Source organism: Paramisgurnus dabryanus, chromosome 4 (genome assembly GCF_030506205.2).
Source record: "Paramisgurnus dabryanus chromosome 4, PD_genome_1.1, whole genome shotgun sequence".
Taxonomy (NCBI): Eukaryota; Metazoa; Chordata; class Actinopteri; order Cypriniformes; family Cobitidae; genus Paramisgurnus; species Paramisgurnus dabryanus.
The window spans coordinates 32,545,929-32,570,966 of record NC_133340.1 but is presented as its reverse complement, the minus strand read 5'-3'; the positions used below and the strand labels follow the sequence as shown (position 1 = coordinate 32,570,966).

The 25,038-nt window shown below is 38.4% G+C and overlaps 3 long non-coding RNA genes across 4 annotated transcripts; 1 reads left to right on the top strand and 2 right to left on the bottom strand.

The window, feature by feature from the left end:
- Positions 1–7,510: 7,510 nt before the first annotated feature.
- Positions 7,511–14,356, bottom strand: LOC135735476 (uncharacterized). The gene is made up of 3 exons (XR_010527610.1): positions 14,319–14,356; positions 8,810–8,946; positions 7,511–7,605 (listed from the first exon to the last, which is right to left on the bottom strand). It is a non-coding gene; the product is annotated as an uncharacterized lncRNA (long non-coding RNA).
- Positions 14,357–19,333: 4,977 nt separating this feature from the next.
- On the top strand, positions 19,334–24,144 carry LOC135735707 (uncharacterized). Of its 2 annotated transcripts, XR_012336554.1 has the most exons (9): positions 19,334–19,407; positions 19,994–20,104; positions 20,305–20,365; positions 20,450–20,532; positions 20,633–20,707; positions 22,750–22,822; positions 23,075–23,174; positions 23,852–23,914; positions 24,033–24,144. It is a non-coding gene; the product is annotated as an uncharacterized lncRNA (long non-coding RNA). The 2 variants fall into 2 exon arrangements; XR_010527687.2 differs by lacking the exon at positions 19,334–19,407 and having other exon boundaries at positions 20,002–20,104; positions 23,075–23,267.
- On the bottom strand, positions 20,020–24,141 carry LOC135731798 (uncharacterized). The gene is made up of 6 exons (XR_012336555.1): positions 24,020–24,141; positions 23,084–23,138; positions 22,738–22,806; positions 22,560–22,597; positions 20,459–20,512; positions 20,020–20,159 (listed from the first exon to the last, which is right to left on the bottom strand). It is a non-coding gene; the product is annotated as an uncharacterized lncRNA (long non-coding RNA).
- Positions 24,145–25,038: the final 894 nt, after the last annotated feature.

Genomic DNA, 25,038 nt, shown 5'->3' with positions numbered 1-25,038 from the left:
AAAGATCAGAAAGAGTCATGGATTCGAAAGAATAACCGCTGTTGGAGATGCGGTCGTAATCATCAGGCATCCAGATGCACTCTGAAAGCACTGTGTAAGACTTGCAACAGGAAACATCTCCTCGTATTACGTGAGCTTAATGAGCGAGCTGTGGATACCAGCTCTGAGCCTGAACCTAATGAAACCACCTGTCTTGTGAGCACCACAAAGGATATCTTATATGTGGACCGTTCTGTCACCAGCCGCAGAGTCCTTCTTAAACTGAGCAAGGTAATCATCACAAATGGGGATAAATCAATGGAGACGTATGCAGTGCTGGATGATGGATCAGAAAGGACTATCCTCCTCCATGCCGCAGCTCAGCAGTTAAATCTCAAGGGGCAGTCAGAAGACCTTATATTGAGAACAATGAAACAAGATCAGCAGGTCCTGCATGGGGCGGCCGTCTCCTTCACAGTGTCTCCTGTGTCTAACCCTAACAAGAAATTCCATATCAAAGGTGCATTTACAGCTGACAGACTAGGTTTAGCCGAGCATACATACCCAGTGGTATCCTTACAAAAGAGATATCGACATCTAGCTGGCCTTCCCCTACAACAGATCGATAAAGTGCAACCTATGCTGTTAATTGGTTCAGACTGCCCACATCTAATCACTCCCATTGAACCTGTTCTGTTAGGCCCACCTGGTGGACCAGCAGCCGTTAAGACCCGCCTGGGATGGACCTTACAAGGGCCCACGCATGAGATTCAGCATGGAGTCAATTCTCATCAATGTTTTTTCACATCTGTCCTCCCCAACTCAGACCTGTTGGATCACGTTGAGAGACTATGGAAAATGGATGTAGTTCCCTACCACAATGACAAGGTTGTGACACGATCTAAACTGGATCAGGATGCTGTTAGACTACTGCAGGAGAAAACTGTAAGAGTGGAAGTAGATGGAATAATGCGTTATGCCACACCACTGCTTCGGGTACAGAACATGCCAAGTTTAACCATGCCCAAAGATGCTGTTCTCCCTCTGCTCAGAAGTGTAGAAAGGAAGCTGCTTAGGAACCACGACCAGGCTTTAACCTACCAAACTGAGATCACTAAGTTAGTAGACGCTGGCTATGCAGTAAAGCTGGAGGAAAGCGAGGTGAACAGCTCCAATGAGTCGTGGTACATACCCCACCATATAGTGCAACATAACGGAAAGTTCAGAGTTGTCTATAACTGCTCCTTTCATTATGAAGGTCAAAGCCTAAATCAATTCCTCCTTCCAGGACCAACACTAATTGTAAATTGTTGGCAGTATTACTGTGTTTCCGTGAGAACTCCAGCTATCAGCAGTGATATTAAAGGTATGTTTCACCAGGTGAGGCTGCTTCCTGATGACAAGTCTCTACTTCGATTCCTGTGGAGGGATGTAAAACCAGAGCAATATCCTGATGTGTATCAGTGGCAGGTGCTGCCCTTTGGCACGACATGCAGCCCCTGTTGCGCTACATACGCCCTGCAAAGGCATGTCATGGATCACAGTCAGCCTGGGGAGAAGGTCAGGGATGTTATTGAGAAGTCCTTCTATGTCGACAATTGTTTACATAGTCTTACCTCCAAGGAAGAAGCTAAAGATTTAGTTGATCAGCTCTGTTCACTTCTGTCATCTGGAGGCTTTGAACTTCGACAGTGGGCCAGCAATTGTCCGTCTGTAATCACTCACCTTCCCCCTGAATCTAGATCCAACACCTGTGATCTTTGGCTTCGTCAAGGCCAACAAGACGTCCATGAGTCGACACTTGGACTGCACTGGCACTGCCGATCTGACACACTGCATTACAAGCACAGAGGTACATCCTATTCTACTGTGACTATGCGCAACATTTACCGTGTTCTGGCAAGTCAGTATGACCCCCTCGGTTACATCATTCCCTTTACGACAAGAGCCAAAATAATAGTGCAGCGTCTGTGGGAAAAGAGGAGGGACTGGGATGACCCACAGTTACCTGATGACTTACTTGACATGTGGTCAGCATGGGAGAAAGAGTTAAGTGCATTAGAGGAGATAACCCTGCCCAGATGCTACTTCAGTTCACAGATGGATCAACCATCCTGTAGACATGAGATTCACGTGTTTTGTGATGCATCGGAACAGGCATATGGATCAGTAGCCTACCTACAGACAAAAAACACTAAGGGTGACGTAGAAGTTACCTTTGTAGCTGCCAGGTCTCGTGTTTCCCCTCGCAAGCAGCAGTCCATACCTCGTTTGGAGTTGTGTGCAGCTCTTAGTGGTGCACAACTTTCTCAGGTTTTAGTCACTGAGCTTACCATCCCCATCCACTCTGTCACACTCTGGTCAGACTCCACTACAGTGCTCACATGGTTGTTGTCCAGTTCATGTCGTTACAAGGTTTTTGTGGGAACCAGAGTAGCAGAGATCCAAGAGTTGACTGCATCAGCTACCTGGCGTTATGTTCGATCCAGTGACAACCCAGCAGACGACATAACTCGAGGCAAACCCCTTCGAGACCTCTCAGCCAGGAGCCGATGGTGCCAAGGACCACCTTTCCTTAAGCTGCCCCCAGATAGTTGGCCTGAACAACCCCCCTTGCCTTCCGAAACACAAAGCAGTGAGTTAAAACAGTCTTTTTTCTGTGCATCAGTAAATGTAACTACGCCCTTGCCAAAGCCAGAGCAGTACAATACCCTCTCAGAATACCTAAATGCCTATGGTCAGGAGCTTCATGGGGCGGCCTATACTTCATGTGCTGACACCCAGAGAGATGTCCAACGAGCAGTCCTCTGTCAATGTCAAGCTGAGTCTTTTCCTACTGAGTTAAGCCTCCTGAGGTCAGGAAAGCCAGTGTTGACCAACAGCCGATTAGCCTCACTCTCCCCTGAACTAGACACAGATTCAGGTTTTATTAGAGTAGGTGGCCGCTTGCGCCATTGTGACGTTTTAGAGGCAGATATAGTACATCCAATTGTCCTTGACCCGCAACATCCTGTCACTCAATTAGTTATCAGAGATTACGATAACAAACTGCTTCATCCTGGCTCAGAGCGGTTGTTTGCAGACATAAGAAGGACATATTGGATATTAAGGGGTCGTGAAGCAGTCCGCAAACATCAACGTCAATGTGTTGAGTGTAGGAAATGGAGAAGCCGCCCAGAAGTGCCTCTTATGGCCGATCTACCTCTCACCAGACAAAGGTACTTCAGACCAGCCTTCTATTCAACAGGCATGGATTGCTTTGGGCCTTTCCTGATCAAAATTGGCCGTCGTAATGAGAAGAGATGGGGCATAGTCTTTAAGTGTATGACAATAAGAGCAGTGCACATTGACATTCTCACAAGTATGGACTCTGACTCCTTCCTGATGGCCCTACGAAGGTTCATCTCTCAGCGAGGAAAGCCACATGAGTTGCTGTGTGACCAGGGAACTAATTTCAAAGGAGGGGAACGTGAATTAAGCGAATCCTTTGATGCCCTACAGAGTCAACTAAAGAGTCACCTTGCCAGCCAACAGATCAAGTTCCTTTACAACCCACCAGGTGCACCTCACTTCGGCGGTTGCTGAAGGAGGAAGATCCGATCGATCAAATCGGCTCTCAGAGTGACCATCGGGGCGCAGACTGTCACAGAAGAGGTGCTGAGAACAGTCCTGATGGAGGTGGAAGGTATCCTTAATTCCAAACCCCTTGGATATACCTCCTCTGATATAGCCGACATTGACCCAATTACACCGAACTGTTTCCTCATTGGACGACGAGATACCTCTTTACCTCAGGTGGTCTACCAAGAGTCAGAGATGTTGAGTCGTCGACGTTGGCGTCACAGCCAGCTACTTGCAGATCATTTCTGGAAGCACTTCCTTAAGTATTACCTGCCCAGTCTCCAAGTACGCCAGAAGTGGAAGTCAGACAAGAAAATGTTGGAGTTGGTGATGTGGTTATGATCGTTGATTCCCAACTACCTCGTGCCCTGTGGCCAGTAGGAAAAATCACTCAGGTGTTCCCAGGTTCAGATGGCAGAGTACGAGCAGCTAATGTGTCAGTTAAGGATAGGACATACATGCGACCGGTAGCTCGACTCATTCAGCTTCCAGCCTTACCTGAGGATAGTTGATGTCAGGATACAGACCTTTTAAGATGAGCGAATTCAACTCTTGAATTCGGGGGCGGCTGTTCAAAAGGCTCAAAGGTCCTAAATATCTCAGATGCCTTAGACCAATCAGGAAGCGCAACGTCATCAGAGCGTCACAGAAAGAGGAAGAAACTGTTCTAAGAGAAAAAGCAGGTGCTGCACGTGAGAAACTTATCGCGTGCAAACTAATTAATCTAAGCTTCATTTAAATCTAACTTCAAGTGTGTATTGAGTTGCTGTGTGCGTACATGCAAAGTAAGTTTATAGTGACAAGATATTTCTGTTTTGCTCTAATTCAGACGTTACACGAGAGCTCATAATGATTGTCAGTTATGTGGCTTATATCATTGACATCATTCAGTAAATCAACGTATTCTTGTGTTATACTACATTAAGGGATGTTTATGAAACACAATCTGGTTTATTATTTGATGTTCGTGTTATTTTAGTTGATGATTAATCTGTAGCAGTCACCATTAGACGTAATTTTGCGTGTTTAAGCACAGTGATGCAGCATTCACGTGTTGGTGGCGCCCTCTGTTGGTATATCAGGGAATCGTCACCCAGTGTTATTTAACTATGGTTATGTGACCTACTTAGATCTTATTCAGACTAAATACTGCTAATTATTTAAGTTGTTAATAAGAAACATTTTGTGTACATATTAATATATATTTATTTCCTTTATGTTCAATTTGTAACAGAAAAACCACACACAAGTTTGTAATTCAACAAAGTCTTTAGTAAAGCAAGAAAACCTTTACTATGTCCTGTAGTGCTTCTTTTCACAACTAAGCATCTCATTCAGTTCTGACCGACTGCCTGCTGCTTTCCGCACCTATAACTATTCACTACATTCCGAACCCTACATTTCAGTGCTACTGTCTGTTTACCCACATTATTATTTCAATAAAGCTTTCTGTTATCCGCACTGGGATCTGCTGCGTTTTCTGATTCTGCTCATTATCAGGTGTCTTCAATAATAAAAAAAAAAACATCACTTAAATGTTCACTAAAGTATCCAATTAACCCTAACACTGCATTAATGTTACATTTTATCACACTGCAGGTGAAATCAATTAATTCAATTAACACAGCGTGATTGACCAGGGCTGCGTTCAGCCCCGACAAAACGTTGCACAACGTTTATTAAACTGAAACGGTGATGCATTGAACCATAGATATGTATATAAAGGCTATGGCTCGTCCGCGCTGATGTCCAATTGAGTTGAACGTCCGCATTTTGGCGGCCATCTTAGGACAGGGCGCTCGCTCACTCGTAGCATTGAGTTTTAATGATGCAGGTACTTTTAAATGACCATAACTTGCTTAATTTTTTACCGATTTTCAAACGGATTGGTTTGTTATAAACGTCAAAGATGTACCTATGACACTGAATACGTATACTAAAAATAAATAAAAAATTCATGAAACATGTTAAAGCATCCATAATTATAGCCACGTTAATAACGTTTGTAAAAAACCAAACCGTTTGTAAATCCGTCAAGAATTCAGCAAGTTACGAGCATTTTAGTTGGCGTATGTCACTCACCTTCCGTCCACAGCAGCAGGGAGCAGCACTATGGCAGCACTGACCTAAGATGGCCGCCAAGTGACGACACAGCTGACTCCGCCTTGAGCCATCTAGCCTTTATATACATATCTATGCATTGAACACCCTGTTGTGATGACGCAAGAGTTGCAACTACGGTAGCTCAGAGGCCATTCTTTGTGTTCTTTTTTAAATGTCTCTAAAGCCTGATGAAATCGTTATAAATGTGTGTTTAATACTGTAAAATACCCTCAATGTTTCAGTCACTGACCTTGCTGTCCAGAATGAAAGACAACATTCCAACTTGAACCCATTGAGCGAGCTGTCTCTTTACTATCGTGTGGTTTTATACATCTTGCCGCTGATTGGACCGACATTTCTGACACACCCACCAAACAAGAGAAAACGCTTCTAAAACCTGTTGCATTCCGTTGCACACCGTTTCCAGGAAACATGTCGTTCAACCCGGAAATCGTAGCAAAACGTTGCGCACCGGTGTGAGATTGAACGTGCCCCCGGTCTCGAGTCTGTCTCGGCTTGGACTCGACTACAACACTACATTGCATATTTAATATCGTGTTATTGAGGTAACATTATAGTTTATAAGTTAGCATTATGCAGTGTTGGGAGTAACGCATTACAAAATATAATATATTACAGTAATATATTAGTTTTTGCTGTAACGCAGTAATATAACGCATTAGGCTACTAATAAAATTTTGGTAATATTTTACTTGTTACAGTCTTAGTAACGAGCGCGTTACAACAATGCATTTCAAAAATAGACGTGTTATTTTAATTTTTTTATTTTGACCAATGCGCGCGACCAGCATCCACACAGGAAAAAGCTGCGGGTAAAATAGTAATGGCTGCGTCCCAAACAGCATACTTCCATACTATATAGTAGGCGAAAAGCACTACTTCTCGTACTCTTTGCCTACTATATAGTATGGAAGTAGGCGGTTTGGGATGCAGCGTATGTCTGTTTCCAGGTGCTGTATGCAGCATGTTCATTTTTACTTCAATTTTGTATTTGACGCGTTTCTTAAAGAGCCGAATCTGGGAAGTTCGCGGCTGTATAAGCATTGACTAAAGTGGTCGCAATCAGGTCCGGTAGCGCCGCACACGCAAAATTCTGCGAATGAGAGCACATATGGCGCTTTTCCATTGCATAGTACCCCACGGTTTAGTTTAGTTTGGGTCGGGTCAGCTTACTTTTGGGAGCTTTTCCATTTGGTGCAGTACGTAGTACCCGATACTTTTTTTCGTACCACCTCGGTTGGGGTTCCAACTCAGGTAGCCAAAACAGTTTGGCCCAATAATGGCCCAAATCCGGCAGGCCAGAAAAAAAAACACGGCCCAGTTCCGGCTGACAGAAAAGGGCCAACTCTGGGATGAATGACGCCCCAGAATCGGCCCAAGTACACTGGCCCATGTCCGGGTGCCTAAAGTGAGCCAGCACTGCCAGCACAGTGCCAGAATCACGCCAGCTAAAACTGTACACTCAGCCAAAACTGGCCAATGTCCGGGTGCTTAAAGTCAGCCGACACTGCCAGCAAAGTGCCAGAATCATGCCGGCTTAAACTGTACACTCAGACGAAACTAGCCCGAATTTTTTTTAAAGTGTTTTTTCCACAAAACAATATTTTATAACCTTAGCCCTTAAGATGGCATGTACTTATCCCTTCTTAAAAAAACTTTTATTATATTTAGTTAAAAAAAGTTAAACTGCACATTAGAAGTTCTATCCTCAATGTTTGTAATGCTTTTAATGTGTTAAGAGTCACACTTTACTGTAGTTGTTTAAAAAAAAATGAAAAATATACAGTATGTTTACATGTTTATTTGAAACATAACATTACATTAATAAAACATTAATAAACATCTGGACACTCCTCAAGTGTACCCTAAAAGAAGGAAAGACTGAGAGAAAAGAGATAAGAGGGGGAACAGAAAATGACTCATGGTTACTTCATCAGATAGACTGAAGGCATTAATGTTAAATTGGGTAAATGTTAAAGGAATAGTTCACCCTAAAATTAAAATTCTGTTATCATCCTCATGTTGTTTTAAAGTTAGGGTAACAGATTTGATCCTGAAAGATTTTTAGTTATGCTGGTTAAGAGGCTGTTTACACTTGGTATTAAGATGCGTGTTCACGTGCGCTCACCTCCTGTCTGTAAACAGCGAGAAAAGCAAACTTTTCTGCTGAATTGACAACCTGTACAGGAGCCACAAAACGAAAGGCATATTTTATAACAACAACAGCAAAAACTGCCTGGATCAGCAAGAGCAAAAACCCAAATTAACATCTGTAACTTTACTGCTTTAGCACGAGATGCAAACAGCTGCAGGAGGCAAAGGGTCTGAAAGGGTCGTTGTTTATTTTGGTAAGGTAGGTACGCGATATGTTTGTATTGAGATGGATTCAGATATTCTACTTTGATGAAACATTGTGTTGCTTATGAAATTTGTGTTCGTTTACGGATTAGCATAACGATATAGTTACTACGTCTACACAACCGAACGTGTGCTTAAACTAATTCTGATATAAACCAGTTGTTTATGTTGGTTATTTTGGAAGTGTTATTCACTTTGTACTGCAAAGTTTTCTCACTGGTGAATGAGACATGAAATGTGACCGTCTGATCTGTGCATGTTCATGTGTTTTGAAAGAGGCGTGACTTTGGATGGCGATTTGACTTAAGGGTGGGATCGTGATTTCATTACTAGGCGGCTACCGTTAGCATTTTTCAAAATGTGTTACCCTACCTTTAAACCTGTATGAATTTTTTCTGATGAACACAAAAGAAGATATTTTGAGGAATGATGGTAAACACACAGCAGATTGTAACCATTGACTTCCATAGAAGGAATAAAAAAATATGATGGAATTTAATGGGTACCGTCACCTGTGTGCTAACCATCATTTATCACAATACTTTCAAAATACTTTTTCCTACTATGGAAGTCAATGGTTACAATGTGCTGTGTTTTTACCATCATTACGCAAAACATCTTAATTTGTGTTCATCAGAAAAAATCATGCAGATTTAGAACAACATGAGGATGAGTAAATAATGAAAGAATATCTATTGAACTATCCCTTTAACAACAATTGAAATACCTTGAATTTGCTTGTTTTCAGGCCCGCTCTCTTATTCTTTTTGCATCTCTGTCAGATGCAAGCTGCAGAAGTTTTTACGAACTTTTCTACTTCACCATCTGGTGCACGAACAGTAGTTGAATTTCTTCTGACGGATTCTTGAAAAGAAACAAAATTATTTAATTAGGTAAATGCAAGCATGTTAGTTTAACCCTGGAGAACCCAAGAACCCTTCTCTTAGAATCAATTAACATTGGCCACATTTGATCCGTGGGTTCTCCAGGGTTAAATGTTACCTACAAGCTATTCTGCTTCAAAAACAATGAAAGGTACTTTAGGGTGGAAGACTTATAGCTTCATAGATTAACATTGTAATGGCTTTATATACAGTGGCAAGAAAAAGTATGTGAATTTCACAGTTTTCTGAACAAATTTGTCATAAAATGCGATCTAAACTTTATCTAAGTCAAGGGCATTGATAAACATAATGGGGCGGTTTCCCGGACCAGGATTAGCTTAATCCAGAACTAGGCCTTAGTTTAATTAGGAAATATAATTAGTTTTAACAAACATGCCTTACTAAAAACATTACCTGTGTGCATTTTGAGGTAAAACAAAGGGCACTGATGTATTTTAAGATATGTAAGTGCAAGTTGTTTTCAGTTTGGAGAGCTCTTAAAACTGTTTAAGTCTAGGACTAGTCTAATCCCTGTCCGGGAAACCGCCCCAATGTGTCTAAAAATAATTACACAAAAACATTCTGATCTTTCATGTCTTTATTGAGAACTACCAAAAAACATCTTAGTGCTTGTGAAAAAAATGTGAACCCTTAATTGAATGACCTCAAAAAAGCCAATTGGAGTCAGGTTTTAGCACAGCTATGGCCCTATTGTTTTTTCCCCAGATTCAGTTACATTTTTTCTCAAATTCCGTGTTTTTCGTTTTATTCTGGATTCTGGTTAAATTAAATTTCAGTAATCAAAAAGCACATCTTATCAACTGAAAACATAACAGAAAATTAGCAGATCCACCACTGCAGTGAATATACTCAGGGGCGTCATGCACCAATTTTTTTTAAGGGGGCACAGTGTGCACAGCTTACAGAAATGTGTGCATACATAGTGATGGTCGTTTTCGAAGCACTGCTTCATGAGGCTTCGAAACATTTACGAATCTTTTGTTTCGAATCAGTGGTTCGGAGCGTGTTTCAAACTGGCCCAAGTCACGTGATTTTAGCAAACAAGGCTTCATTACGTCATAACTGTTTCGAAAATCCGATGGTTCACCACTAGGGGAAGTTGATCACAAATGACCAGTGTCCAATTTGTTTAGGTGAACTCGGGTCAGTTTTATTATGCAAGTTCATAAAACATTTATCCGATCTGACTAATAACACTACCATTTTGTCTACTTTTTGTTTATATACAGATTTAATGGCAAAAATGTGCATAATTAAAAGGGTAGTTAGTTTTAATGCTATGTTTGCCCCAAATAAAACTAAAACACATAATACACTTTTAACTATGTCTTAGTTAAGTTAAATATTTTTTAAAACATATTTTAATAAAAATCTTGCTATTATTTTGTAAAAAAAAGTTTAAAATGTTTGGACATATCTGCTTTTACACTCTTTTCCCTTACGAAAATTAACCATGGTTTTACTACAGTTAAGACCAAAAACCATGGTTACTGTAGTAAAACCATGGTTACCACAAACAACCATGGTTTTGTCAACCATGGTTTTCAAAAATCATAGTTAAACCATGGTTAGTGTAGTAAAACCATGGTTTTGCTCATAGTAATCAATTGACCAAAAAACCATGGTTACTACACTTTTACCACAATAAAACCATGGTTAATTTTCGTAAGGGTTGACCAGCAGGGGTCGCCAGCGTGTGTGGTGTTTGGAACTGCTTTGAAAAACTGAATCAATTTTCGAAGCAATTCGTTCAATCAATATTATAGAGCTTTCAGTCTTTTCCATGGCACTATTTTGAGCCTTCCTGTTTCTGCCTTCATGACGAAATTTAAAACCTCCAAAATAAAAGTGTTGACTAACTTTCATATCAAATACTATTTAATCGGAATAATGACATATTGGCATCATATTTACATCTGGAACGGCATGTTTTTTATTTACGTTTTGTTAAATGACTTGTTTAATTGTGTCAATGCATTTTGCACAACAACTGCATAATCCTATACAATTAATGTAATTTTAAACGAAAATTAAATCGCCACGTGATTGAGTTTAATGTTCAATAATGATTAAAAGTTTTTTAAGATAAAAATTATTAGAGGAACGGATTTTTGCATTCAACTTTACCTCATATGTGAGCATGTGTGATTCCGCGCCCCCGTGAACTCTGGCGAACTTTGGCGTTGTACCAAGAAGATGAATCTAGAAATCTCTACTAATATAACATTGAGACGGTCACATTTTAAACCATACATTTTCTACACAGAGGAGGTTAACTGCACATTACCGTACTGGGGTTTGGAAATGTTGTGAGCGTTTCTTGCACGTTTTAATTCCTCGGATAGCAAAATGCAGCAGCAACAGCAAAGAGCTCGTGAGCGTGCTCTGACGTTGATGGCGTCAGCGACTGCGCTGTATGCAGCGCCTGCCGCCAGAAGTAATGTAACACAATCAAAACACTATCAAAACGGCGAAAATCTCCGAAAAGTGACAAGGATGCAGCACAGAATTAATAATATTGTGCATAGTAAACAGATTAAAAGACAAATAACAGATTAATGGGCGCTTCTTTGATTTTGAGGCTCAAAAAACCAAGGGGGCAACTGCCCCCTCAGTTTGAATGGGCATGACGCCTCTGAATATACTGTACTGTATGAGTGTGCGACTGTGCGTTTCCACAAGGTGACGTGCCTGTTTACCAGCATGTATAGGTCGTATATGGTTCTCAGACACGAGGGCTCACTAAGTTTTCTTTCTTGTTTAAGTGAACATAAACAGCTGTATGTTTATTAGTATATTGAAGCAGTGCCGTCTTAAAGCTGTCTTGGGTGTTCAAAGCTGTCTTGAGTGTTCAATATTCATTATACAAAAAAAAAGAAAACCCCTCACTACTATTAACTGAATAAATTTCGCAGCTGCACATTTAATCCATACAGTGAGGACTGTGCAGTGTTTTATTTGTATTTATTGCTAAGGTTCATGTTAAAATCATGTTGACAGACAATTTCATAACTAATATATTTACATTTAATACAGATGCCTGAAAAGTAAAACAAGATGAGTATAGTATTATGATTAAGAGGAAATATTAAACATTTGGTTGCTTTTCAGTAGCATTGTTGTAGTGACAGCCAAAATACATTGGCCTATATGTAATACACATGAGTAGTACAAAGTCCATTTCCTACTTTGCAAACTCGACACAACAGCAAAAAAACTAAACAAAAATGAGTGGAAGTGGCAACGAATATCCAAAGATGATAAATTGTGGACAAAAAGGTAGCACGAATTCCTTTATATGGAAGTGGTTTGGCTAGCTAAAAAACTGACGAGGCGCAGATTAACCCTTGTGTGGTGTTCGTATTTTTGTTACTTAGACGATGTTTGTGGGTCTGGTGGACCCAGAGCATTATTAGTATCTTAAACCAATGCAGTCATACAAATTTATGTAATATTGTTTACAGATGTTTACTTTAGCCTTTTTGCAAGTAATATAGACAGAATTTATGGTTAATATTTGTCATTTACCAATGATAGAGGACTATTTATAAACTAAAGTGCCATTCGTTTTTGTGGTAATATAAAATAGAAGAATAAAATTCTATTCTGATCCAGATATTGGGGGAAAACATGTTTATCTTAAATAAGTATAAATGAAACAAAGTTTTTTTATCACTGTTGATGTTTAATTCTTCTAACTTTTTGAAATTGTACACGTTTGTGTCAGTCTACACAGCACAGGCCCCAACTGAACAGATGCCGTATCATAAGATATTATCCACACTGAACACATAACTTGTTCATGCCAGCCAACACAACACATAAGAAGCAAATTTGTACTGTGAAGTTGTGTTGTGTATGCATTTCTTGCATTTTATACACATATATTGTGTCCATCGTATGTCCACACACCAGGTACCACGTACACACACACCATAGGTTTTGTGGTAAATCCATGGTTTTACAAATGGTTATCAATATACCAAATTACCATGATTACTACTCTTTTACTACAATAAAACTATGGATTTTTTTGAAAGGGAGATAATGGTAACATGTAGAATGGTTCCTATTGGAGAGAAGGTAAAGTGTTTGGGACAGTAGGGACAGATAAATGTTCATGCATGATATATAACATGTTGTATCCTTGCGGTATTACAGCAAGAGCAGAAGGACAAAACTCTGACATGCATCCATCACATATGTACAGACATATATACAAACACACTCATGCACTTACAGGAGTCCCAGATAGGAAAAAAACAGAGTGAAGTTACATAGCACATTCAATTTTCGCTCTTTTATTACCCCCGGGTCCAGTGGACCCGAACACCACATATGTAATATAAATGTGTAGGGGGGGTACACAGTGTACAGTAATTATAAATTTGATTATTTTTATGTTCTTCATAGAAAATGAGCCAAGGCCAATGAATCTGAGGTTGAAACAAAAATTAATTTCATAATTTTTCTTTCAGTAAACATTAAAAACGGGTCCCACAGACCCGAACACCACACAAGGGTTAAAATATAAATGAACCCTCTTATTTTTGTGGCTTCAGTCATTGTTGGCATACTCTTTTAAAGCTGGAAGCATTAACAACTTACATCGAAATATATATCATTATCGTTCAATATGGATTTTTGCCATATTGCCCAGCCCTAGGCCGATGTATTTTGGCTGTCACTACAACAATGCTACTGACAAACAACCAAATCTTTTTTTTTTTTTATCATAACACTATACTCATCTTGTTTTACTTTTCAGGCATCTGTATTAAATGTAAAAATATTAGTTATTAGAATCTATGATTTAACATTAGCAATAAATACACACAAAACACTGCACAGTCCTCACTGTATGAATTAAATGTGCAGCTGCAAAAGTTGTTCAGTTAAGAAAAGTGAGTGATTTTCATTTTTGGGTGGAAAGAACATTTCTGACACAGAAAGCAGTAGGCTACTGTCACTTTAAGACCCAGAACAGCTTTAAGACTGCACTGCTTTAATATACTGATACTGACACATCTAGCTGTTTATGTTCACTTAAAAAAGAAAGAAAACTTAGTTTAGTGATCACGCATGTGTTGACTGCGCACTGTGTGCGTGCTTCGCGAGCCCTCATGTCTGAGGAACAGATGTCAAGCGTGCGCGTTGTGGGAACGCTGAGTTGCACACTCATACAGAACAGTATATTCAATGTAGTGGTGGAGCTGCTACTTTTCTTCATTTTTTCTAAATTTGTGAATGTCCTGTAAATAATATATACTTTTTAAAGCGGTACGGATGTGTGCGTGGGCAAGGCGGACATGGAAAGAAAGTATACTGTACCTTTTCTGTCTGTTCTGTTCCCGCCTTTATTGGAACCTACTAGTGCTCTGAAAAACACATGAAAGATCTGAATTTCTTGTGTAATAATTTTTAGATACATTATGTTATTTATGTATATTTATTCAGAAAACCATTACATTTACTTGCTAATGTATATATACATAAACATACAATACATATATAATATTGATGGCTCTTGCTTCGTTCTGAAACCCTAGATGGCAGTTTTCTTATCCTCGAACAAACTGTCATCACAAGGGCCATGTTTACATGCACAAAATTTTGTCAATCCGACTGAATTTAATCCGATGAAAGGTTACAACAATACAGTTTACATGCACCCTAAACATGTTTAAATGTTTGCACCTCAAAATGTTTGTTTTCATGTACATTTTATATAAACCGAACATCTGTGCAAGCGCACAGCCAGGGTTGGCAGCTTCACATATCAAAACCATCCCCATGGACATTCAAAATTAGCCCAAAAGCATCCCAATGACTTATCACAGCCCAAATACCAATAACTAATGAACAAAATCCTTTCATATCTGACCCGCAGAAAAAACAACTCGCAAAGACAGTTTAAACATTAGCCCAAATATGAACGAAAAAAAGAGAGGACTTGGGAATGCCACCCCAAAGCCAAACCAAAGCAAATAAGAGGTAAATATACGACGTGAACTTGAGCACAAATTTTCTGTGCACATGCACAATGTATTTTTGCATCCGACAAAATACTTCGATTCACGCATTTACATGCATACTTTTCTCCTGCTGATCGGATCACAGATTGGACTACACCACCCCTTTCAATACGATTCAAATTTGCATCCAATCTACCTCAATCGTATTGATTAAGGTTTTTACATGACGACTTTTTAATACGATTGAGCCATCAATACGATTACAAACTGATTAATTGGTTGCATGTAAACATAGCTACTAGAAACATAAGTACTAGAATAAGGGCACACCACTAAGGTAAAAAAAAAACGGTTACATGCCCAATTGTGCCAGTGTTGTATTATCGAGAAAGTTCATTATTATTTTTTATACCTTTTTAAGCCTTGCCTATTTAAAATTGTAATATTTGCAAGATGCAGCAAAAGAGAACTCAATTTGGTTTTTAAGGGTTGTTTTGAGATTTTCAATTATATAAAAAAGTAAGTTTTCCTTACTCTTAATCACACACATCCACAGATAATTGTGTTTTCTCTACCATTATATTTATATTTCAAAATGACTGCAAATGCCAAATCCATAAACTGGAATTGTGATCTAATAAAATATCTTGTTATTATAGTTTACATAACAATGTTTACATATCAAAGTTTAGTTTAGACTACTTAATGTAAAGACTTTTTAAAGACTTGTTATTTGTAATATATATTTGTAGCCCTAAACAAATCCCTATCATACTTCAGGCCCCAATTGACCCCTCAGACAGTCCTGACATTAACAATGCAACAAAACTGATTCCCAAGAAATATCCATGCCCCGTCCAATATTGTACTTTTACTTACATTAATTCTTCAAATGAATTCTGTCCAAACTGATGATCTTGAGAAATCTAAATGTGACAAAAACAATCACAATAAGTTGTTAAGTTGTATAACAGACAGACAGATCATAGATACAAAATGTTGAGTAATAATTACATAATTAAGGTTCACTCATTTTCTACAAAGTATCTTTCAATAGATAAAATCGGTTATAATGTTGTGCAACAGTGAGGTGGAAATATTTTTACTGCAGGTGCACTTTAAGTAAAGAAGTTTAACTACCAGCTGTGTCCTGTAGCTGCAATGCTCTCTGTTCTGTGAAATTTAAACGTTTTCTGTACCAGACAAAGTTATCCCTTGGTAAAAATTTTTTTACCTCAGTCAGCTGTATAATAGCGGAACTGGCTGAGGTGGCTACGAGTGTTTAGCAGAATAGCTTCACGATCCCTCAGTTACTCCCGCCTGCTGCATAGACTGCTGAGGCAAATCCTCAGACCAGTTTTATGAGTTGCGAAATATTATTTGTTTGTTTTGCTAAACGAAATATTACTGTTTAAGTAAGTTCATTAAACTGAGCAGAGTTCATTTCTTATGTCCGAATTCTCCTTGTCAGATAAATTATAAAAATCGATTTTCTACTCAAATTTATCTAGAAAGACTTCAGTATTTTAATAATAAATTCAAATGCTAATTTACATATTTGTTGAAGTGGGATTGTGGTCATTTAAAAAATTACGTAGCCTATACTATATCAGTCACACCAGTTTGTCCTTCTTTTAAATGAAGTTTACATATATCTAATATGTGCAGAGTATAAATATTTTATGCATTAAAATTATGTTAAATAACTTCCAAAAAGTCTTACCTCAGAGAAATTGCAGCAACAACCGTTAAAGCCCGGTAAATGTCGTCACTAGATGTCGCAGCTAGTGCGCATGTCTTGAAACAGCAGCAGTTCTTTTTCCAAAATAAAAGTTCCTTTAACCAGCTTTAATTGTCTAAAAATTGTAATCGATAAATTATAAATAGATCAATCTTTATGATCAAATTAGTTCAAATTCTGGAAAAGGGCTGAAAAATTGTAGTTGTAATAAAGTAAACAAATTGACAAGCTTTACAGCTTATTAATTTTTTTTATAAAATCTCAATTTAGTATTTGACCATTAATTAATACAATATATGTTTGTTGAAATATTACATACATAGAAAATATTTCAGTATAAACTTAATAGCCCAGATACTTACATTCAATAGGCTAATGGCACTTTATGCCTCTACAAACCTATTCTTAACATTAAAATATGCTTCTCCCCTTCCCTTATTTTATTAGGGAAAAATTTCTAAGCTTAACTTTTCCTCACACTACTTTTCACTTATTGACATAGGCTACCATTAATCAGGAAAACTAAAAACAAATATCAAAACATTAAATAGAAACAATTATATGCATATCAATTGTTAAATTAATATATTTTTATTAAAACAAACGTGAAATGTGAAAGCCAATATGTGGAAAATATGCCATTTGTCAGCCAAAATCGGACCAAATCCGCATATCCACAGCCTAGCCGAATCTGGCAACTTTTGCTGGGCCAGTGCTGGCTTAATGCTGGTAAGCCGCAGCCAGAACACAGCCGTGTGCGCCGACACTCAGCCGGATCTGGCCCGAATGCACTGGCTACCTGGGAAGCGACCCGAGCTGATACCAAACGTGACGCGAAAACACTGTAGATCACTGATTGGTCTGAGAGAATCGTCACATCATCGCTATAATGTAAATATTAGCTTTAGCTTACTGCTATCTTGCGCTGTCTCAAGCAAACATGTTGTTATCTGTGTTCTGCTATAAGTTTCCAAACACCCTTTTAGCGATGAAAAACATCCGCAAGTTGAGAATCCGGGACACCATAACAGTTTTTTCCAGACTTGCAGTTTGTGGCGGCACATTCGCGACGTGCACGTCCGCATTATAAATGCTTAAATGCAACTTGAATGAGGCTCAGCGGAGCGCCGTCGACTGACGCCACGGGTCGGGTGTTTGAACAGAAACTGTCATGTGAGACAGAGGTAGTTATAAACGCGATGTGCAAACATCTATTTGTGGTGGCCAATTTTAATTTTGTGGCAGACTGAGAAATAAATGAATGTATGGGAATGTACAACAACGCTCTCACGTGTATGTCACAGCAGTAGGCAGCGTAAATATAACGACACGCCTATAATCCCTCCCACTCCGAAGTGATACTTAACTCGATGGAAAAGCTAACCATGCCAAAGTGAGGTGAGCTGACCCGACCCAAACTAAACTACACCGTGGAGTACTATGGAATGGAAAAGCGCCAATAGAGTAATACCAAGAGGCCAAACTCCGTTGCAGTTTTGATAACATTCGCTAGATGGCGCTACTGTCGCGCTGTCGCCATTTTGGACTGAACCAACTGAATCCATCATATATTACGGACCCAAAATCGACAAATCTTACAGCCCATTCAGAAGCGCAACTGAATTTATTCATAGCTAAGTCAACTGTTAATATGTACATTAGCTCTCTCTGTCTGTTTAAATGTAAAATATGTTGTACAAAGTTTTCAGCAAGCTATAACCATGAATAAAGCCTGAATCTTGCTTAGTTGTTTTGTGAAATACACTAGCATATAATTATTGGTTATAAACAGCACTGGTCTAACTAACCCAGATAGCACACGTACGTCGCGGAGATGTCTCCGCGATGTCTTCTTTTTCGTCTGGAAGACGTATTATATAGGGCGTTTGCTCATCTGGAAGGCGTCGCCGAGACGTCCGACCCAGCTGTTTGCAAGACACCTAGCAGATCTTTACAAGATGTATGTTATTTAGAACGATGGCGAGCCGCCGTTTCCCAGATCTTTACAAGATGTTAGAACGGCAAGCCGCTCTTTCATAGATCTTTAGAAGAGCTTTAAAAGATGCGGAGCCGCTCTTTTCCAGATGTTTAGAAGAGCTTTAAAAGATGCCGAGCCGCTCTTTCCCAGATCTTTAGAAGAGCTTAGAAAGACGGTAAGCCGCTCTTTCCCAGATGTTTGTAAGATTACAAGATCCCTCATTAACAAATTGAATTGCCCTAAACTACAGCAAATTATTTCTACACACATCTACACATACATGCTGTGTCATCGATATTAAGTAATTAAAACACCATTTTCAATTGATCTTAAAGCAGTTATTGATTTTATAAAACACATTTATTCAAATTAAACAATGAAAACTTTCATTCATTTATCTTTAAAGATATTTTTACATGACAGTATGCGAAAACAACAACATATAAACATAACATATTTAAAATAATCAAAACCTTTCCGCGTCTGCTTTATTAATCTCCATTCTAAAATAAAACATTTCAAAAAATTACCAGGAAATAATCGTGAAAGGCTGTTCTTTCTATATAGCTTTAATTAGGATCTAGAAGATAAAATTACCTGAAAGTGTTGTCATTGTTAAATAAATTACGGATGTGCGTCTTTACGTCAAGGTCGTGATTCTACATAACAACATCCGCTTGACCTCGCAATGCCATGAAGAAGAAAGGCGTGGAACATTTGCTTAAGGTATGTAGTAATAATGCATTTAAATAATAAACTGTTTGGTGTGGGATCATTTCAATAATACCTTGAAATTGGGTTGATAACAGTTTTTCATGCTTTAATATTGATATTTCTCCCACCTGTCTGACGTTAATTTATTTTGATCGTTCATGTAACACGAGTACACGAGTTACACGAGTCTTGTGTAAGATTCTAGAAAGATATAGTGGCTTACTTGATTAAAACGATCAGTATTATGGTTGATATTTGTATTGCACTTCTTAATATTTGTTTTTGCCCCCATTTTTCATTTCATGAGCTGAACTTAAATATTTTCTATGTCCCCAAAAGGCCTATTTCTCTCAAATATTATTCACAAATCTGTCTAATTCTGTGTTAGTGTTGCGTTTATAATTGTGGTTAGTGTGTGTGTAAGGCTCTGCCTGTGAAAACACAGCTAAAGTCTTTTTTGTGATGTACTGTTTTCTACATAAAATCATCCTAAACAATGAAAAGAACATTTTGTAAAAATATCTTATCTTTAATATTGGCTGAGTAAGATTCTTTGTATAAACCCTCAGTCTGTTAATTTTGTCTCCCGCCTGTCAAGATCTTCAGCAGATGTTTGAGAAAAAAAATTATCATCCTCTTCATCACTCTTCATCCGTATTTGGGGTAACAAACACCTGCTTCCCACAAGAGACTGGACCTCTGAAGTCAGGTGGTTAGTCTTTATTTGCATTCATCCTAGTACCGTCAAGACTGCCTTTTTGCAGCTGCAATAGCAAAGATAAATGAATTAGGAGTGTAGCTTTTAAAATGCTTTACTATTAAATGCATTATTTTGATTTATTTAAACTTAAGAATCAAATAGGTGTGTAGTTTAGGTAAAATTCTTATAACTGCATTTGTCTGTTTCAGATAATTTTACTGGTACAATGTTGGATGGATCATCAGACCTGCACCTTCCTTGAACATGTTGGTAAGGTAACACTTCATCTGAGTAAATGATGATGCTTTTTTATAAGAACTTTTTATAAATAAATATTATTATTGTGTTTTTTAGGTAACTTACTCTGTATTTGTTCACGGTGGTCACCCCAGGGTTTCAGGACTCAAAACGAGTGCTCTATGGATTGAACAGAAAATGTAGTATAAACAAGTGTTAATGTGTTTAAATGCCACTAATAATGTGTTTCTGTTTTCTTTCTCATTATGCTAACAAACGCTCTTTTACCCCTCATGTTAGGTGGATCAACACTCCAACCATCTGCATTAGGGACTGAATAAAGGATGCCCTCCGTAGCTGGGAATGTTAGATCAGGTAATTTGCATTTGATATATTTTTAAAGACACACACACTAATGCTGCTTGTACACCACCAGCGACTAGCAAACACAATCTCGTTAATTCCAATGAAAGCTTTGCCCCATTAAGCAACATGAGCAACTGTGACCATTGACAACAGGAAGTGGGCATGTCCAGCTATGCCACAACTTTGAGTAAAGTTCAACTTGATGAAGGACTTTTGGGAGAAACTACCAATGAGAGTGAAGCAGTGAAGTTCATGTCATCACTCTTTTGTCATTTACTGAGAGGATTGTTACTCATTTGTTTGTAGTTTTTACTAGGACAACCAGAATTGGGAACGCCTTCTGATAAACTCATTAAAAGAAATGGCTGACACACAGTGACTAGGTTGTTGGCGGTGTGAATGCAGCATAAGGCCTTAAACTGTCTGTGGCAAATATTTTTAGCACTCAAAATAAATAGGAGTGCTGCTTTTAAAGGAAAACACCACAGTTTTTCAATATTTTACTATGTTCTTACCTCAACTTAGATAAATTAATACATCCCTATCTTTCATCAATGCATGCACTTAATATTTGTACAGCGCGTCGTGAATGTGTTAGCATTTAGCCTAGCCCCATTCATTCCTCGGCGCGCAGTAACATCATCACTCCTGACTACTCCCCCTCTTTTGAGTTTGAGCGAGAGGTGGAGTAATCAGGAGTGATGATGTTACTGTGCGCCGAGGTCGAAGTGCTGCAAACTTAGTGCTCTTTTGCCATACAATATAGTTCTCATTTTTATCCGCTTAAAAAATTGCCACATTTTATTTTGTGCCACCATACTTACTCGTGTAACTACTTATGTAACAGTCTTTAAATAGGGAAAACGGGTTGGGTGGCTTCTAAATTCATCCCTGTTTGGATCCTAAGGAATGAATGGGGCTAGGGTAAATGCTAACACATTCACAACGCGTTGTACAAAGATTAAGTGCACGCTTTGCAAAAAGATGGGTAAGTATAAATTCGTCTAAAGTAAAAACATAGTAACATTTTGGAAAGCGGTGGTGTTTTCCATTTAAAGGGATAGTTCACCCAAAAATGAAAATAATGTAATTAATGACTCACCCTCATGTTGTTCCAAACTTGTAAGACCTCCGTTCATCTTCGGAACACAGTTTAAGATGTTTTAGATTTAGTCCGAGAGCTTTCTGACCCTCCAAAAAATGTATGTGCTGTATACTGTCTCATTTCCAGAAAGTTAATTAAAACATCATCAAAGTAGTCCATGTGACATCAGTGGTCAGTTAGAATTTGTTGAAGCATCATTAATACATTTTGGTCCAAAAATAACGATTTATTCAGCATTGTCTTCTCTTCCGGGTCTGTTGCGAATGCGCGTGCACAGTGGCGCTGCTGACGTGTTATCCTCAGACATGTTTGCGAAGATTGTTTTGTTTACAGCGTCTCCCTCAGACTGTAAACGAAAAAAAAAAAGCTTGGGTGCACCAGATAACACGCCAGCAGCGTCGTACAGCAGCAGTGTCATGCACACGGTTCACAACAGACCCGAAAGAGAAGACAATGCCGAATAAAGTCATAATTTTTGGACCTAAATGTATTTTTGATGCTTCAACAAATTGTAACTGACCCACTGATGTCACATGAACTACTTTGATGATGTTTTTATTACCTAACTGGACATGAACAGTATATCGTACATACAGTTTTAATGGAGGGTCAGCAAGCTCTCGGACTACATCTAAAATATCTTAAACTGTGTTTCCGAAGATGAACGGAGGACTTTAGGGTATTATTTAAATAAACTAAAAGAAAAACAATCCTTAAATGGTTACTAAAATTGAGGTCAGATTTTTGAAAACTTACTGTCTTGATGGTCATCCAAATTTCTCGGTACAGAAAATCTGTTTTGTATGGATCAGAGTTTGACATTGTTATGATATATATATCAATGTAATAGCAAGTGTTATGTGGTTTTTGAAAATGCTGTGAAAATGAAAAAAAGCTATTTGTTTATCCACTATGCTATCAAATGCTCTTTTACCTTGCATGTTAGGCGGATCAACATTCCATCCATCTGCATTAGGATCTACCTTAGAGACACTCACTGGAGCTGTAAATGGAAGCAGGTAAGTTGCACAACCCATCAAGCCTTTGTGGGGAACAAGGTTTCTTGTAGAATTCTTAGACTAGCAATTTTTGTGTGAGAACTTAAACATGATAGAAATTGTTAAACTACAAATACAGTATGGTCAACCATGAAGCCATCTGAGTCTATATTGTCTGAGAGAAATTTTACTCAAGAATCTGCATATTGCTATAGATATGCAGAGTACTTATCTCGAAACAGTCGTAAAATATTAATGTTTTTTGTTTTGTAGGTCACTTACTTTGCATTCGTCCTTGGTGGTCACCCCAGGGTCTCTAGAGTGAAAATTACTCAATCTATGGATTAAACAGAAAATTTAATTTTATGAAGTGGTATGTTGTCTTTAAATGCCATTAAAAATGTGTTTCTGTTTTCTGTCTCATATTAAAAAATACTCTTTAACCTGCCCACTGGATCTGGGAATGGTTAGCTGCATTTTTTACATTTACAAATAAACACACTAAATCCTAGGCTTGGACCTGCCTTAGGTTTTAGCATCCAGATTAACTAGGGGTGCTGATTTTTAAAGGAACACACCCACATTTTTGGAATTTAGCTTATTCACAGTATCCCCCAGAGTTAGATAAGTCCATACATACCATTCTCATATCCGTGCGTGCTGTAACTCTGTCTGACGCAGCCCCTGCTAGCTTAGCTTAGAACAAAAGACTGGTAGTGAATTTGACTATACAAATCACAACACATAAATAGGAAAATGTTTGCGTTATTTTGTCATGTTTGGAAGCAGTATGCTAGCTGGAGCCATTCACTTTCAGTCTTTGTGCTAAGCTAAGCTAGCGGGGGCTGCATCAGACAAAGTTACAGCACGCACAGGGATGAGAAAGGTATGTATGGACTTATCTAACTCTGGGGGATACGGTGAATAAGCTAAATTCCCAAAATTAGGGCGTGTTCTTTAAGGATTTAGGGGTATTTTTGAAGTTAAATGAAGCCGTTTTACTTTTTAAACTGTCTCTTTTATAAGGACTTACTGAATTTTTTTTTTCAGCAATTTGGGACATTCTTCCAGTTGTCGGCAACTTTGTGAAAAAGGCTGGAAACTAAAATGCAGGTACGGTTTCATTCTTTTGTTTTTTACAGCTATGAAAAATAATGTGTTATTAATTGTACTGTCTATTAATAAATGATTTTATACAGTGTAACTGATTCTGCTTACCTGACTCATGCAGAATTCTGGCCTGGTGTTTGGTCTGTGCTGTCTTTGACTCTTGCATCTCCATCATCCTGACCCTCTTTAGCAGCCTGTCCATGTATTTATTCGGAGGCCACCATGAGCACCCAACTGCATAATATGACTTTGTTACTCAGTTGTCCATGCTCCTACAAATTCTACATTTTTTGTAAAGCTGCAACAAGTTGAAACCCTATAATTATTAACGTTTGATTTTGAATTATGTAATTCAAATACATGACTAAGTAACAAAAGCAGAAATCTATTAAGACATTACCTTTTTGTTGTTTGTTTACTGATCTATCAATCCTTTTGCATTCTCATAATTGATCATCATAACTTGGTATACAGTGGATGTGTGGCTGTAGATAACTTTCTGAAGTCAATTCAAAAAGGCAAAAGTTAATAAATGCTAAATTGGTCAAATATACATTGTTGTATTTTCACCATTTTGATCTTATTTAGGCATTTCATAACTTGAGAGGGAAATTTACGTATACTGATTTTTCAAATCAAAGATTAATTTATTAATGACAGCTAATCATTGTATAAAGATTTTTATAACAATATTTATTTATATAATATCAATTTAATACATTTATTTCGTTACACCTACATCACTGAGCGCAAGGGAGTGCAGCCAACAAATACATTCAGGTGTGTTTGATTTAACACCGAGATGCGCAGACAGCACGTGGTATGACATCAAAGTACCGCGAGAGTTTTGGGAAAGCCCCGGAAAAGGTTTGAACTCGCGGTACTTGATGTCACGATCGGTTTGCGCGTAGATCAGCATGAAGTCGAACACATCTGAAAGATGTGTGGGCTGCCTGCACTCAACGTTGCGTTCATTCAGTAGAGTGTAACCTCAATCGGTTTTTGCAGCTTCTGGGTGTCGTGTCGAACGATCATAGAACGATTTTTTTGTTCTTTTCCAACTCGATTTTTAACTCCTTAAACTAGTAGGATGTTCCAACGGGTGAAGCAACAGTGCTTCAGTGACG